General features: G+C 32.8%; 1 protein-coding gene across 1 annotated transcript in view; it reads left to right on the forward strand.

Annotated features, from left to right (window-relative positions):
* The first annotated feature begins 4,648 nt into the window (after window positions 1-4,648).
* LOC126773005 (lysosome membrane protein 2-like) overlaps window positions 4,649-15,034 on the forward strand; it is a 61,828-nt gene continuing 51,442 nt past the window's right edge. The window contains exon 1 of the mRNA XM_050493618.1: window positions 4,649-4,740. The gene's annotated coding sequence lies outside the window, so the exon portion shown is untranslated. The remainder of the gene's footprint in view (window positions 4,741-15,034) is intronic.

Genomic DNA, 15,034 nt, shown 5'->3' on the forward strand with positions numbered 1-15,034 from the left:
CTCCTCGTTTTCTTGAAACCAGTCGTAAGATTTTGCCTTTTGATAGCCAAAAATCTTGCCTGCAGTGTCAGTGAGAAGAGACTTGACTTTATTCCATTCGACTCGCGCTGATGCCGTACTATCCCAAGTTGCAACTTCTTCGCGGACGAGTTCCCCAAATGACTCCACTACTTCCATGTCACGAGTCTTGAATTGATTTATCTTTTTTCGACCGGGTGGCTTGGAAGAATGGACTCTTCTAGGGACAAGTCGGACTTTAGTAGCAACGAGGCTGTGATCGGTGTCACAATCGGCACTGTGAAACGCCCGCGTGTGGAGCGTTTCCCGTAGATCCCTCCTTCTTGTAAGAGCAAGGTCTAATTGGTGCCAGTGTTTAGATCGAGGGTGCATCCACGAGACTTTCCGCATCATTTTGCCTTTAAAAAAGGTGTTGGTAACACACAGCTGGTGCCTTGAGCAAAACTCCAACAGTCGTTGTCCGTTGTCGTTAAGCTTGCCTATGCCGTGTGCACCGAGGCATTCAGGCCAGGCTGATGTGCCCTGACCGACGCGGGCATTAAAGTCACCCAAAATATGCAGTCTGTCAGTTGGATTCACCCTGCGCACTGTCTCATCGAGCTGGCCGTAGAATTGATCCTTGGTCTCAGGTTTTGAACTAAGCGTCGGTGCGTAAGCGGAAATTAGCGTGACAAAGCCGCTTTTTGTGTTTAGACGCAAGACCATAATCCGCTCGGAAACGCCTACAGGTGTTTCTATGGCGTTGATGAGATGGTTTCGAACCGCGAAACCTACACCGTGCTCTCGTGTTTCCAAGGAACTCTCGCCCTTCCAGTAAAAAGTGTAGTTAGCTTCACGCAAAGACCCTTCGTCTTCAGTTCTGGTCTCTTGTAAGGCTACAATATCGATATTGAGCCTTTTAAGCTCCACGTCGATACTGTAGGTTTTGCGCAGTTTTTGGGCGCAATCGGAGCTTACGTAGGTGTTCGGGAAGCCTGTCCTCATCGTTCGGACATTCCATGTCGCAAAGCGCATGTAAGCAGCGTTGGTGTGGGTTTTGAGTTCTTTGAGCAGGTGGTTAATGTCACAGCGTCAACGTCTAGCTGTAAGGCTTGTGTTCCGTTCACCCAGGCGGAACAAGTTAACGCTGAGGCGGATCAGTACCTTATTGATCGGGGGCTGCCCGACTTAAAGCAGGCGGTAACTGATCAATGGATCTACGATGGATCCTCCTACTGTCAAGAGTGGCCTCTGGCGTCCGCACTTACGCCTATTCGTGTTGACTTATAACCGGTGACTGCCACTCTCCGTGTTGTTTTCCACCTGCAAGACAGGTGAGCGAAGTGTCCTCTCCGTGGATGCTGCTACGCCTGGGCCAGGCGACTTTATGGCAACACGGGCTTGCCCAGTACCCATGCCACCCTCTCCTCCTCCCCAGCAGGATCCGCAGGAATGACGAGTCAATACGTGTGGTGCTGGTTTGGCCGCAGGTGACTGGCTTACGCCTAAACGGAGGCACCGCTCCGGGTTTAATATTAGTTTTCCTTCTGCTTTATCGTGACGCTAGGATAATTTTGGGAAACAACGTATCAAGGAGAGGGGTGAGGATACTGTGATCACGGAAGATACAGGAATGTGACACTAGTAGCTAGAGCAGTCCGGGGTCGCGTACCCGTAGTGATTCCAACCAGCTATCGGACAGATAACTGGTAGATCCACCCTCTGGACAAAAAAGTAGTTGAAATAATATATAGTTTAACAATCAACTTTTAAAAATTATTATTATAATTATTATCTTATTTATAAGATTTAACATTTCATACAAAAATGGAATACAAAAACGCAAGAGCATATTTTATTAATAGCGTAACAAATACTATTTATATATACAATAAAATATTATCAAAAAAACAAATCAATACAGTTTCCAGTGAAATCTAATTCATTTTCCATTCGTTATCCTTTGGTTTCCGCTACAAACTGGTGCGAAGTAAATAAATAAATACGCAAAGTATATACCCTAACTTATATTGAACATATTTATTTATTTAACAATTGTTGCACAACATATAAATAAGATGAGAGAAGTAGGGAACAATCAAAGAAAAAGAAAAATAAAAAATGATGCGCAAAGGCGATCTTATCGCTTATAGCGATCTCTTACAGACAACCTTTGGTGAAAGAATTTCTGTAAGAGAACAGGTATGGAACATATGTGTATGCGAAAGTGAGTTTGTTTGTTTATTACGCTCACGTCTTAACTACTCAATTGATTACCATGAATTTTACAAACACGATGTTTGGGGGTACAGAAAAGGATAAAGAATACCTACCACCTGCCCCCATAACACTAATAAATTTAGACCAATACGCATTGGAGCATGATGGATTAATCCCGAAACATAAAAATTAAAACGAAAAAAAATTTCCAAGGGAATATAATTCAATTATTTTATTTGTATTTTATTTTTTTCTGCCTCGTTGGTTTAGCGGCTAGATATAGAGCTGCAGATCTCGAAGACTTTTCAAACCTTAGGTCGGGCCGGTAAAAAGTTATTGGGTTTTTCTGTAGCAGTCCGGAGTCTGGAAGTTGGAAGTGTCTACTTTCCCGTGCAGACACTTTCATATATACTGTAATTAGGCAATGACTAGTCAATGAAATAAATGTTATCCATATTGTTAGTGTTATTTTAATAAATTGCATAATCGTTGTTGCGAATCATTTCATTTTCCTCGTAGATTTACATAAAAACCATTAACATTGAGGATTTCATTAAATATATGTATACAAATCAAAATATAGTACCTTACTGTGGTGTTTAATCTCTTTCTGACGTTAATAATTTGACATTCGAAAGAATGAGACAAAGTTTTGTTTAACTATACAACCGATTTACTTAATAAGTAAAATATCTATCTGTATCGTTTTTTTTAATTCAAGTATGTTGTACGAAGTATTCTTTGATGAAATGAACTATGAAAAATAATGTACGTTAGAGCGCCAACTCGGCTAGTTATATACAATATAATATAATACATACTCGTAGTATTTACATGTGACAAAGAACTGCTTGTAATATTTACCTAATTGGCTTTAAAAAATACTTTTAACTTTCCGCCCAATCTCAAGATCACACGCAGATTATATCATAATGCCGCGCACACAAACAAACACAATTTACTCACTCTCATTCGATAGGACTTCACTGTTTATCCACAAGATTAATTATCTCTATAACTAAGACTGTTCTATAGAATATAAGTCGTGAAGCTATTTTGTCGCTATCCGCATTGCTAAAGTAAATTACTTAACGATCGCTCAAATGAAATGAAATCAAAATATACTTTATCAAGAAGGTTCTTTTGAATCGTCATTTTACAAGATTAAATTACATTTAAAGCTACCACCGGTTCGGAATGTAGATTCTATCGAGAAGAACCGCCAAGAAGCTCAGTAGTATAGATAGATACAATTGAGTTATTGTTATCTTGCGTGAAAATCAACCAATGCCAAGTCTGCACTTACACACTGTGATGATGGTAATGTCCTCCAGACTACTATCTTTTGCGTAGTTGGTTAATCTCTCTTGAGATTGGCAGCCGTGGCTGAAATCGGTCTGGAGGATATTATTATTATTCTATTGAATAATACGCCGTATTAATCAATGTTTTCTTCACATGTGATTTATTAATTAGCAAAGCTAATAGTATTTGAGGAATTTTATAATAAAAACGAATATCTTTCCCGATTAAGGATGCTAGTATTTTTTATTAAATTGTTTTATTGCTTTTTAATGTTATCCGGAGAAGACCGAAACATAACTTGCAAAATTAGCAGACTGTTATCGCAGTTTGCTAGTCACGTAAGTCGAAGGATGAACGTTGGAGCTGATGAGTCGTAAGAGAGGGGATTGCGGTACAGGAAGCGCAGCGTACTGCGCTCTCCAGCCAGGATTGGGACCGGAATGGATGCGAAAAGCCGAGAATTTTCTGGCGCACCTTGACAGGATATACCATCAGATTACGAATAGCTGAATTATTAAATATATTACAAATATGTGTGCCAAAATCGGCACGTGAATAAATCTCACTGCGGTTCAAAACTGTTTAATAATAGCGTTTAATATATATATATTTTATACGTTATTTATATACATATATATAAATTTATTTATTTATATGTCACCCAGATTTAGAATGCGGTAAGTGATTGATCTCCACGTTCTCGTCACCATTCCAGGCGTTCATGGCTTGAATAGTAATAAAACTTCGTGCAATTGATTATTATCCGTATATATTTGATTAAATTGGCTGTAATTTTTTAATTTATAGTCTTTATGAAAGAGCAAATAAAAAAACTATAAAATAAATAAATATATTTGTAATATCCTTAACCAAGGACATAATATTTTAAATATAGATAAATAAATACGTTTCCGAACGCATAAACCAAGAGAACGTTCATTAATAAAATGATAAGTTACTTTTCTTATGAAAAAAAAATTTGTGCGTCGTATATTTTTATGATATTTTTCGTATTCAAGTTTTGCGTTTTACGTCAATAACTTAGGACGAAATTCATACAGAGAGACAAGATCGAATTGACCTTATATAGGATAAATGAGTCGGTTCGGCTTAGTGTTGTGCGCGAGCGCATAATGTGTGGTGCTTTACGTGGGAAGTGTCGATGAATTGTGATCGGTTTTATAGTGTTGTGACAGTCAAAACGTGAATTAATTTAATGTAAGTTAATTTGTTAGCCACGTGTTTTATTATTATTATGCATATTAACACTAATTATAATTGATTTTTCATTAACTTTTTTATTTATTTATTCGATATTTAAATTTTTGGGGAAATTACAAAAATAACGATTGATGTATTTATATTATATTTTGTAATATATAAAATAAATATTAAAATTATTCTTAAAAGAAAAAAAACATTCTGGGTAAAGAAGAAAATATATTATAAATAAAATACTTTAAATTTATTTTCGTTTTTCTTTTATTATAGTTTGATTTTCAGTCAATGTAATGTTTTTGTTAAACTGCTCACGAAACACACACTTCTAAAAATTATTTCATTATTGTTTTTTATTTATTTTAATTATACTTAGCAGAGTAAATATATTTATATAAGTGTATTAAAAAATATATTTTAAAATTAAAGCTGCAACAGCTGTTGAAGACTTTCAATATACATTACAGAGAACTTAAAAATTAAATTACAAAGCATATATTATAAATGACATAATTTGATGATATATCTATCATAATAAACTGATATCTATTAAATAAACTATTGTAGTTAAATTGATTTTGAAATCAAATTTAATAATATAATACTAATGAAACAAATTATCTTTAAAATAATGACTAAGCAAAACATATTAAAAACTATAAAAAACCTATTCCAAAGAAACAATCGATGTCTTAATGAATGAAGATGGCGTGATATTCTTATTTAAAAAAAAATACGTTCTGTTAAATAAAAAAAAATCGGATATTTTGTTTTGACATTACCGGTAACAAAGAAACAATCGTTAACAATCATAAAGATTAAAAATTAATTAATTACTAAAACTTTGTTAATTTTATTTATTTACTAAAACCAACATTAGCGAAACAAAAGAAAAAGTCTAAGTGTTGTCTTAATTACAGGTGTTAATCAGATTTCTTTACTTTCATTTAAAAATAATATTGAATATTATCCTGTCTATAAACATACCTTTGTTTACTTACATATTAAAAAAAACTCAAAACCTTGAATTTTGTAAACGTTACAATGTTGATCCGGACACATTATTTTTAATATTTTTAAAATAAGGATATCATAGGTAATAAATATTATAAAGATATTTGTTTGCTTGTAATCGATAAACTCTTGAAATACACAACAAATTTTAATAATTCTTTCAACATTAGGAAGCTAATTTATTCAGGAGTAACATATGTTATATTTTATTTCAATTATAATGAGTTTCTTATTGTTACAAACTGAACGCATCGCAGGCGAAGCCGCGGGCACAGCTACTCACAGATAAATACAACAAAGATTTCAGTCTAAGCAAATTTAATTACCATACCTATGTAAATTCGTGGAAAATAGCAAAGATTGAATTTCCTGCCGGTTTTCCTCGGTAGAATCTACATTTCGAACCGGTCGTAGCTTTCCTTTTATGACATGTAAAATGACAAAGTTGTTGTATGAACCTAATTTATTACTAGAAATTTTTAGATTTAGCATAGTTTCCATAGATAACGAATTCGTATTCTCCGGAGTGGTTTCGAAGAAATTTCCTGTTTTTTTTTTTATAATAACATTAAAATGTTACTAACTTTCGTAAACGTCAATCGATTTACATATTTATATATACGTATGACGTATACAAAATGGAGAGATTTTTAATATATTCATAGAACATATAAAATAATTCCTGCGACACATTTAGCTCAGAGATAACTCACTCGTATAATGATATTGAAACACTATCTAATATTTAATTAAATTACTGATTTAATTGCTAATCAAACTAATCATGCTATTTTCATATGATAATGAAAAAAAATACACATTTTAATCCTCGTTTTAACAGATTCATCTCGAATTAACAAGAAACTCAATACTCTTTTCCGACAGTTAAATTACATTAATAATTAAGAACAATTCAACTGTTATTTATCCTTAAAGGAAATCAACGAATAACTCTTCGCTTTTTATCATCTATATCATCTTTAATCATGTAACAAGCTTTATTAATTAATGTTTTATTAACATGATAATAAAAAGCCGAGATGGACCAGTGGTAAGAAAGCGTGAATCTTAACCGATGATCGTCGTTTCAAATCCTGGTAAGCACCACTGAATTTTCATGTGCTTAATTTGTGATTACATTTCATCTCATGCTTGACGGTGAAAAGAAAACATCGTGAGGAAATCTGCATGTGTCTAATTTCACTGAAATTCGCCACATATGTATTCAACCCGCATTGGAGCAGCGTGGTGGATAAGTTCAAGCTTTCTCCTCAAAAAGGGAGAGGAGGTCTTAACCCAGCAGTGGGACATTCACAGGATGTTACTGTTACTGTAACATGATATTTAAATTTATGAATGTGCAATAATAATGTGCAATAATAATAATAATTTACATAAGTTAATTAAATAAAATCTGAAAATCTAAGAATGAGTTCTGGGTGGTAGATCTTTTCAAGGGTGAGTGAGCCATTGTCAACTACAGGCACAAGGAACATATAACTTTCATCTAACAATTTCAACCACCATTTTTCGGTTAAGCCTTTTCATATCTGCTTAATAATGATGAGTGTTAACTGTTCTCTCCAAAACTTGAAGATCTTGCAACTTGTCTCAGCTCATTATTACGTTAATTTGACAACAAAATTAATAATATAATAGTTTTTAGTAGCAATCACCTTTTTTATCACGCTGGAAAAACGCATTACGCGTTCCCCCCACGGGATCAGTAGGGGGAGGTAGGTATGTGGGAGTCACCGGTGTCCAGGGCACTGAGTGTGTCCCGAACATCGGTACCCACTAAAAAGCATAACGGGGAGCGATCCCGTGGATCGCTTGCGCGTGCTACCGTGACGCAAGTAGCAATCACCTGACAATATAATAGACGCAATGAAATATGTTAATTGTCTTCGTTAAAACCGGAATTAAGGTAAATGTTAGTTCATTTGCAATTAGCGAATCAGTTTCGGGAAAAAATAATCCACGCTTAATAGCAGCGTTTTGTTATTTTTTATTAGGTTTTTTTTTTAATTCACCTATTAGTGTGTGTATTATGTCTTGTAAATTAAGCTGAAAATTTGTAAACATAATTTTTTTGATGATGACTATATAAAATCTTAAAGAGTTTTTTATTACAATTATTATTAAATTACATTAATTGAAAGCTCATTTTGCGATTCATTAATAATAAACTCGGAACTCGATGTCGAACTCAATTATTCAATTACAGACAAACTATATTCGACTTTCATTACAATAATTATTATATTTTAAGGATAAACGCATCAATGTTTGATTAGAGTAATATTTAATCTTCATACTTTATATTAAATATAATCTTGTATTGTCATCCAAAAGCGCTTGAGATACCATAATTGAATAAAGTATACTTTGATTTGATAATTCAAAACAGCGTATCACCGTAAGACACTTTTTAACGATTTACCATCGAATCGAAGTATCCAATTTGTTTATTATTACAAAGCATTTGTCGTAGATATTTATGTCTAATATATACTAGACATCGAATTAGCGACCGTCGGCGTAAGACGGTTGTTTCTACTACTGACGGGCATACTTGACGGGCCGGCTGGCGTGGTTGGTAGATACTTGGCTTTCACGCCGAAGGTTGTCGGTTCGATTCCCACCCAGGACAGATATTTGTGTGCATGAACATATCTGTTTGTCCAATATCTGGGTATAGTTATCTATATAAGTATTTATTTTCAAAAGAAAAGTAGTATATGTAGTATATCAGTTGTCTGGTTTCCATAGTACAAGCTCAGCTTAGTTTGGGATCAGATGGCCGTGTGTGAATAATGTCCCAGGATATTAAATAAAATATATTAAATTAAATCTGTACGATCAAGGTTAGTATGTATGTAGTACGTTACATAAAGAAACTGCACTACAAATATAAGTAACAATACATATATCGCTAGTTTTATTTTCTTAATTAAAATTCCATTTCTCGTTATACCACTGAAACGCAATTATTATATAAACGTTAGATAAAAGTCAGCGATGCGGTACATTACATGTTTGTTAAAACTGATTTGTGCAAAGTGCATCGTTTTATATTTGTTTCACAGGTATAGTTATACAAGTAAACAGACTTAATTTTCACAAAAAAAACTGCGCTAGTTTGAAAAAATACATAATCATGAGAAAAATCAGAAACTTGCTAGGACTGTTGCCACCATTCCACGTGGTTATGATTTGTACAGTAGTTGTTTTCAATTTTGTTTGTTTATAGTAAGATGAAAAATGTATTTTGGATAGGATTCGCGTAAATTTCGATCTTAGTGAGCGTCTACGTTAGATAAGCAGTAGCTGTGACAAGTTTCAAGCCAATCGGGCGCATAGTTTAGGAGACCTCGTGATGAGTGGTATTTCGCCAATATAGATATACAAATTTTTTTTATAAGAAATGTTTATTTATGAGAAAGCTTTATTAATTATTTTGATATTTCGATATATCGAAAACAATTTCTTGGTGCTGGGCTACATGACGAAACTATGGTCTTCTTCGAAAAACAAATATTTTCGTGTAATAGATTAATGTGTACACTTGGCACTGATTGAGTTAATTCACAAAAAAATCTTAAATGCTAATTGTTTTCTAAGCTGAATGAAGATCCTATAAAAGAAATAAATCATAAGCTATACTTAAGCAATACAATTTTGGATCATCTTATACAAAACACTCGTGTTAAACGGAAATCTATTAGCGTTTTTTTTCCCCAAACTTTTGACAAATTATTTCGGCAGTTGTTTGAAAATAATTGCATGTGATCATTTTTCTTGGTATTTTCTAAGACATGACAAGTCCACTCTTTGTTTTTTGTCTTTCAGCATACAATAATTTTCTGACGATAGTTTGACGCTAAGAGCTAACGGTAGGTGGTTCGATGCCCTCTGTTGACTAAATATATTAGGCTATGTAGGTTTTGTGGTGGTGAAGTTTTCTATTTATGAACTTATTTCAAAAAGCAATATCTGTTTTAAATATAATTTTAATATTCCTTTTTAGCTCAGACAAGGATCACATTTGTGTGTGAGAGAGTGGGTAAGACATATTGGGGCTGTTCCTTTTTCACAATACTGTATTCTAATAAAAAAAGGATTTACAGAAGAATGGGACATTAAAATTATGGTCCAGTAGTTGCTCGCATATGTCCAGGTAATTGCTAATACCGCAGGAAATTAACTGACTAATTCCCTTGGATACGAAGTAATCCAGGAGTTCTGAATTGGCACCTCCCCTGAGGAGAGTTCATCTTTATATGCGCAGAGCAGCGCACGTAGCCGCGAATGCATGAAATCAAAACGATAACCTGACCCCTCCGATCCCTATAGAGTAAAGCCATCGTATAGGTTTTAGCATATATGAATTTGGTTTTATGGTAGTAAATGATGAATATAAACATATTACTAGAAATATTAAATGCCCAATATCACTGACTAAATAAATCTATACTTAAGTTAAATAGCTTAATAATAACATATGCTATTGTTCAATCAGAACCGGTCACGGCGTGTTTTGCATCTTAAATGAGATGGAGGCGCTTAAATTCTTTTTGATTGCTCGTAACTTAAATGCTGAGGCATTACTTATACTTATCAACGGCTACGGTTACTCAACCTATTGCGGGATAAACAACAAAATACCAATAGATAATTAGGTCTTCCACATTCTCAATCAGGTTTGCTGCACAAAATAGATTTGTTAAAAATAATTATTTATGTTGTAAAACGAATATTTATTAATAATTAAATATTTAGTTATTGTACCCGATGTATCAAAATTATAATTGATTTCAGAACGCAATTTGTGATTTTAATAGCATATCTATTAAATAAGCGCTTTCTCTTAAGAAAAAGATTTTTTCTTAAGAGAAAGCAAAGAAGATTTAAGTGTGAGATCTCTTAATGTTAGAGGGATATTAAAAAAAAACAAATAATAAAAACTATTTCATTTACCTGTGTATTTCTTATATTTTAATCATTCTGTAAACGAATAGAAAAAACGTCTTTATGTATTTTATTCATAGAAATAATATCGCAAAACAGGTTCCGATTTAAAGACTAAGCTAGCTGATGTAATTATTATGTATGGAAAAATATGATCATATTTCCTCGTATATTTCTACAATTTATCTATAAAAATATCTAACCTCTATCTAATAATCCCCATATAATAAATTAGTCCAACGATTCTTTCAGTTACGAGGAGTCACAGTCACAGATTTTGATGTATTTTTATAAATGAATTCGAAAGAGATCGTTCTACAGCAATAAGGCTGTCATTTGCAACATCCGTTTTATAAAATTTACTTCTTTTATTCTAACTGTTATGTCTTTTTGTGTATTATATGTATTTCGTATCAAATATAAAAAAAAATCGCAATTCGGAAAAGTATTTCTGGATAATCCCAAGGTCGATTGATAGGAAGCTAGAAATGATTTTTCAGTTCCTCATTATTCAAGTCATTCACATATGTCCGTATAAGGCGATACCATATTAGACGTCTCTCAACACCTTGAATATCTGTCTGTAGCATTCTTTAATTGATGTAAACTATTCAAAAGATGAATGGGTAAAACGTAAATAATTCTAAATTAATATTTATTTTACTGGAAATAGAATTGCTTATGCCGAAGTGAAATTGGAGGAACAAATGGTAAACGAAACTAAGGAAGTGTTCTACTATTCATGTAACTGTAATTTATTTAATCAAAAAAAAATCTTTATTACTGGTGGTAGGGCTTTGTGCAAGCTCGTCTGGGTAGGTACCACACATTCATTAGATATTCTTCCGCAAAACAACAGTTCTTGATATTGTTGTGTTCCGGTTTGAAGGGTGAGTGAGCCAGTATAATTACAGGCCCAAGGGACATAAAAACGTTGGTGGCGCATTGGCTATGTAAGCGATGGTTGACATTTCGTACAATGCCAATGTCTAAGGACGTTGATCAGGTGGCCCATATGTTCGTTTATTTTTCTACTTTATAAATATATATATGTATATTACTCATTTATATATGATTATTTATATACATATTGAAGGGTTTTTTTATGAAATAAGTCGACGAACGGACATGGACTGATATTAAATTGAGATATTTTTGTACGTGGAAAAATGTCGTATATACAACAATATATGCTTTATAGCAGATTATAGAATGTGACAGCTATACTAATAAGTACAAAATAAATATGAAAATTGAATCTATAAATAGTACCGTAATTTTAAAAACAACATATAATAAGACTTAAATTTTCCGTTGCAATTAAATATAATATTTATGTTTTTAATCTGCTATTTCCGTGGTAATTATTGATTGGCTTTACGTTCATCATATATGAATGAAAAAATAAAATAAACAACGACCTTTTGAAATTAAATTGAAACTTTAATTTCACAGAATAGCTTTTTCAGTAACATTAGTGATGTGTTGAAATATTTTAATTGAATTAAAACTTAAGATATAGAACAGTCTTCTATTTAGAAACAATTATATTCATATAACAACTATATATGTAATATCGATAAACAATTATATAAGCAATATATCGCAGACGTCCTTACAGCTAGATATAGTTATAGTATTTTCAAATGCTCCCCTAACATTTTCATTAAGGATCATTAATTCTTTTTAGTCTATAAGCAATTGTGCTAGGTCTTATATTCCAAAAGTTTTTTCTGATTTAAAGGATTTATGTGTGTGTCAATGACGCATACGATATATATATGGTCCATTGTATGTAAGAATTATTATTGATCATTTCTTACACCGTTAAAGTAATATCCACGATCACTAATATGATATGTATCTTGCACGTGGAATTACATTGGTTCACTTGCTTCAAAACTGAACACTAGTATGTAAAAAGCGCTCCTGTTTTTTCCCTGAAAGAGTCCAAGCAATTGGGGAGTTCGTGGATGATAGCACACGGGAAAAAAAACGATCGTCTTCTGACGATATGTTTATTACATTGAAAATTGTAAACTATTGTAAACTGCCGCTGCATTCTTTCGCCGGAACTTCTCAGTTCTTGGTTTTTATTAATCTGTGGTAGAATTCTTTTGACACACTTACAAACCCATAAATTTAATTTGGCATCAATTGTAGATATTATCTTAGACACACATTGAGACGAACAGGAAAAAAGAAATATGATTTTATTTTTACTCAAATCTTATATTTGATGTAACATTAAAGCAAGAATATGGTGCAGTAAAAATATCCTTAATATCTTAAAATTGATTCACACACAAGTCACGTATGTACAACTTGAAAGATTCTTAATAGCGAAGTAGTTTTGATCATTGAAAGTCATTGAAGAGGTTATATCCAAAAATAAAGTTAAAAGACATACACATTATTTAATTTATTTGATTGATCAATCAAGGAAACAGGAAAGACGTAATGAAGACCAAGAATAATTTTCGTTATGTTGCAGCAGATGTTGTATTGCAAAAATGTTTGAGTAAGCACCGGTTTACCGTCTTTACCCTCACTCTTATAGTCTCGCAATCGGACATAATTGGAGAGACATATCGCACAGAGTCAACAACTTTACGTCAAGTAATACTCCCGACTACTATACTACTAATACAATCGTTCAAAGCCATAGTCATTATCACCAACCAATTTATACACCGTCAATGTCCCACAAACTACAGGAACAAATACTTTATGTCCGTTATCTCATTTGATGGTAGAGCTTCGATTAAGCTCTTCTGGTTAGGTACCACACTCACCACATACGCTACCGCCAAATGACAACTTACCATCAGGTGGCATCATGGCCGCGTGGCTGAAATCGATTTTCTAGGACATCATCATAAATTATCGGCGGGTGGTGTCTACCTCCCTTCGCCCGAACGTCCGAACCTACGTACGAACTCCCTTCACCAAATGTGACGTTGCTCCAAATATTTGAATATGTAATTTACGGCCTTACAAACGTTGCTTAGCGAGTGATTAGTTAAACAATGCTGTGTCTTTTTCTTTCAAATGCTGAATCAATGACAGAAAACGCGATATCAGTGTTTAACTTACAAATAAGGTCGTTGATTTTAAACTTGCGCATATAACTTATGCAAATAGACAATATGTCTAAAATACTAGTAATTAGTTTTTGTATGTCTAGAACAAATTATATTTATATTAGCAAAGCAATGCGAGAGCCATATCCGATGACGTAGGCACTTGAGTTGTCGATTCGTTAATGTCATTTTAAGAAGTCAAACAATGCTAAAATATTCCTGATATTGTCTTTAAAATATCTTTTGTATAATGGATGTTGTAGGTCAAAGGTCTTTTAGCTGTTGAGGAGAATTATTTGTTGAATATAACCAATTGTGCTTGCCCGTATTTGTATCTGTGAACTTTGGTTGTAACCAAAATTTGGTTGTGATTGTAATCACTTCACATGTTTTGACCACGAGGCCATCTCGGCTATTGTACATTAGCAATCATATTTTTTTTTGTTTTAAAATAAAATTGTCATTTATGAGCGAAAAGAGGAGGAGGGTCATTATATATTAATAAAAAGTAACGAAAAGTATTTTTAAATAAAATATTTGAATAAATCTAAATACTAAACTAGGAACCAAAAAAAAATCATTCGTAATTAAAAATAAGTATAGTGTTATAATTTAATAATATTCCGAGTTTTTGTTGTTATTGTAAAATAAAATCTAGATTAGTATAGTTTTAAGTTAAATACTCGGAAACGATTTCCTTAATTTAATAAAAATACCTTTGAAATTTGCGATAAAAGTTTGCACAGCGGTGTGACTGTAAAAACATTTGTATCTCATTCGTGATAATATATTAAAAACCGATTTCACGCAATACGCCATATTGTATATTCTATAAATTTTATAATTTAAGACATGAGTTGATTGTGATAAGTCACATATTTGTAAATTTATAAAAATAAGCACCAAAATTTCTAATTTTGCGAATATTTGAACTAATGCGTGTTTTTGAGTTACGAATATTAGGTTGTGTGTTATCAGTGAAATATTAAAGAAATTTTTAATAAAAAATAGTATTATTAATAAAAATAAAAACATACCACCTTATTAAGCCGGTTCATGTAATTAGTAAATGCACGAATTGAAAATTAATGAAAGTAATGTGTAATGAACACATAATAAGCACATTATTTCATGACATTCGTTTGTCATCATCATCATCATCATATTCAGCCCACATTAATCCACTGCTGGACATAGGCCTCCTCACAGGCGCGCCAGTTCTCCCG

The sequence above is a fragment of the Nymphalis io genome, chromosome 13 (assembly GCF_905147045.1).
Source record: "Nymphalis io chromosome 13, ilAglIoxx1.1, whole genome shotgun sequence".
NCBI classification, from domain to species: Eukaryota; Metazoa; Arthropoda; class Insecta; order Lepidoptera; family Nymphalidae; genus Nymphalis; species Nymphalis io.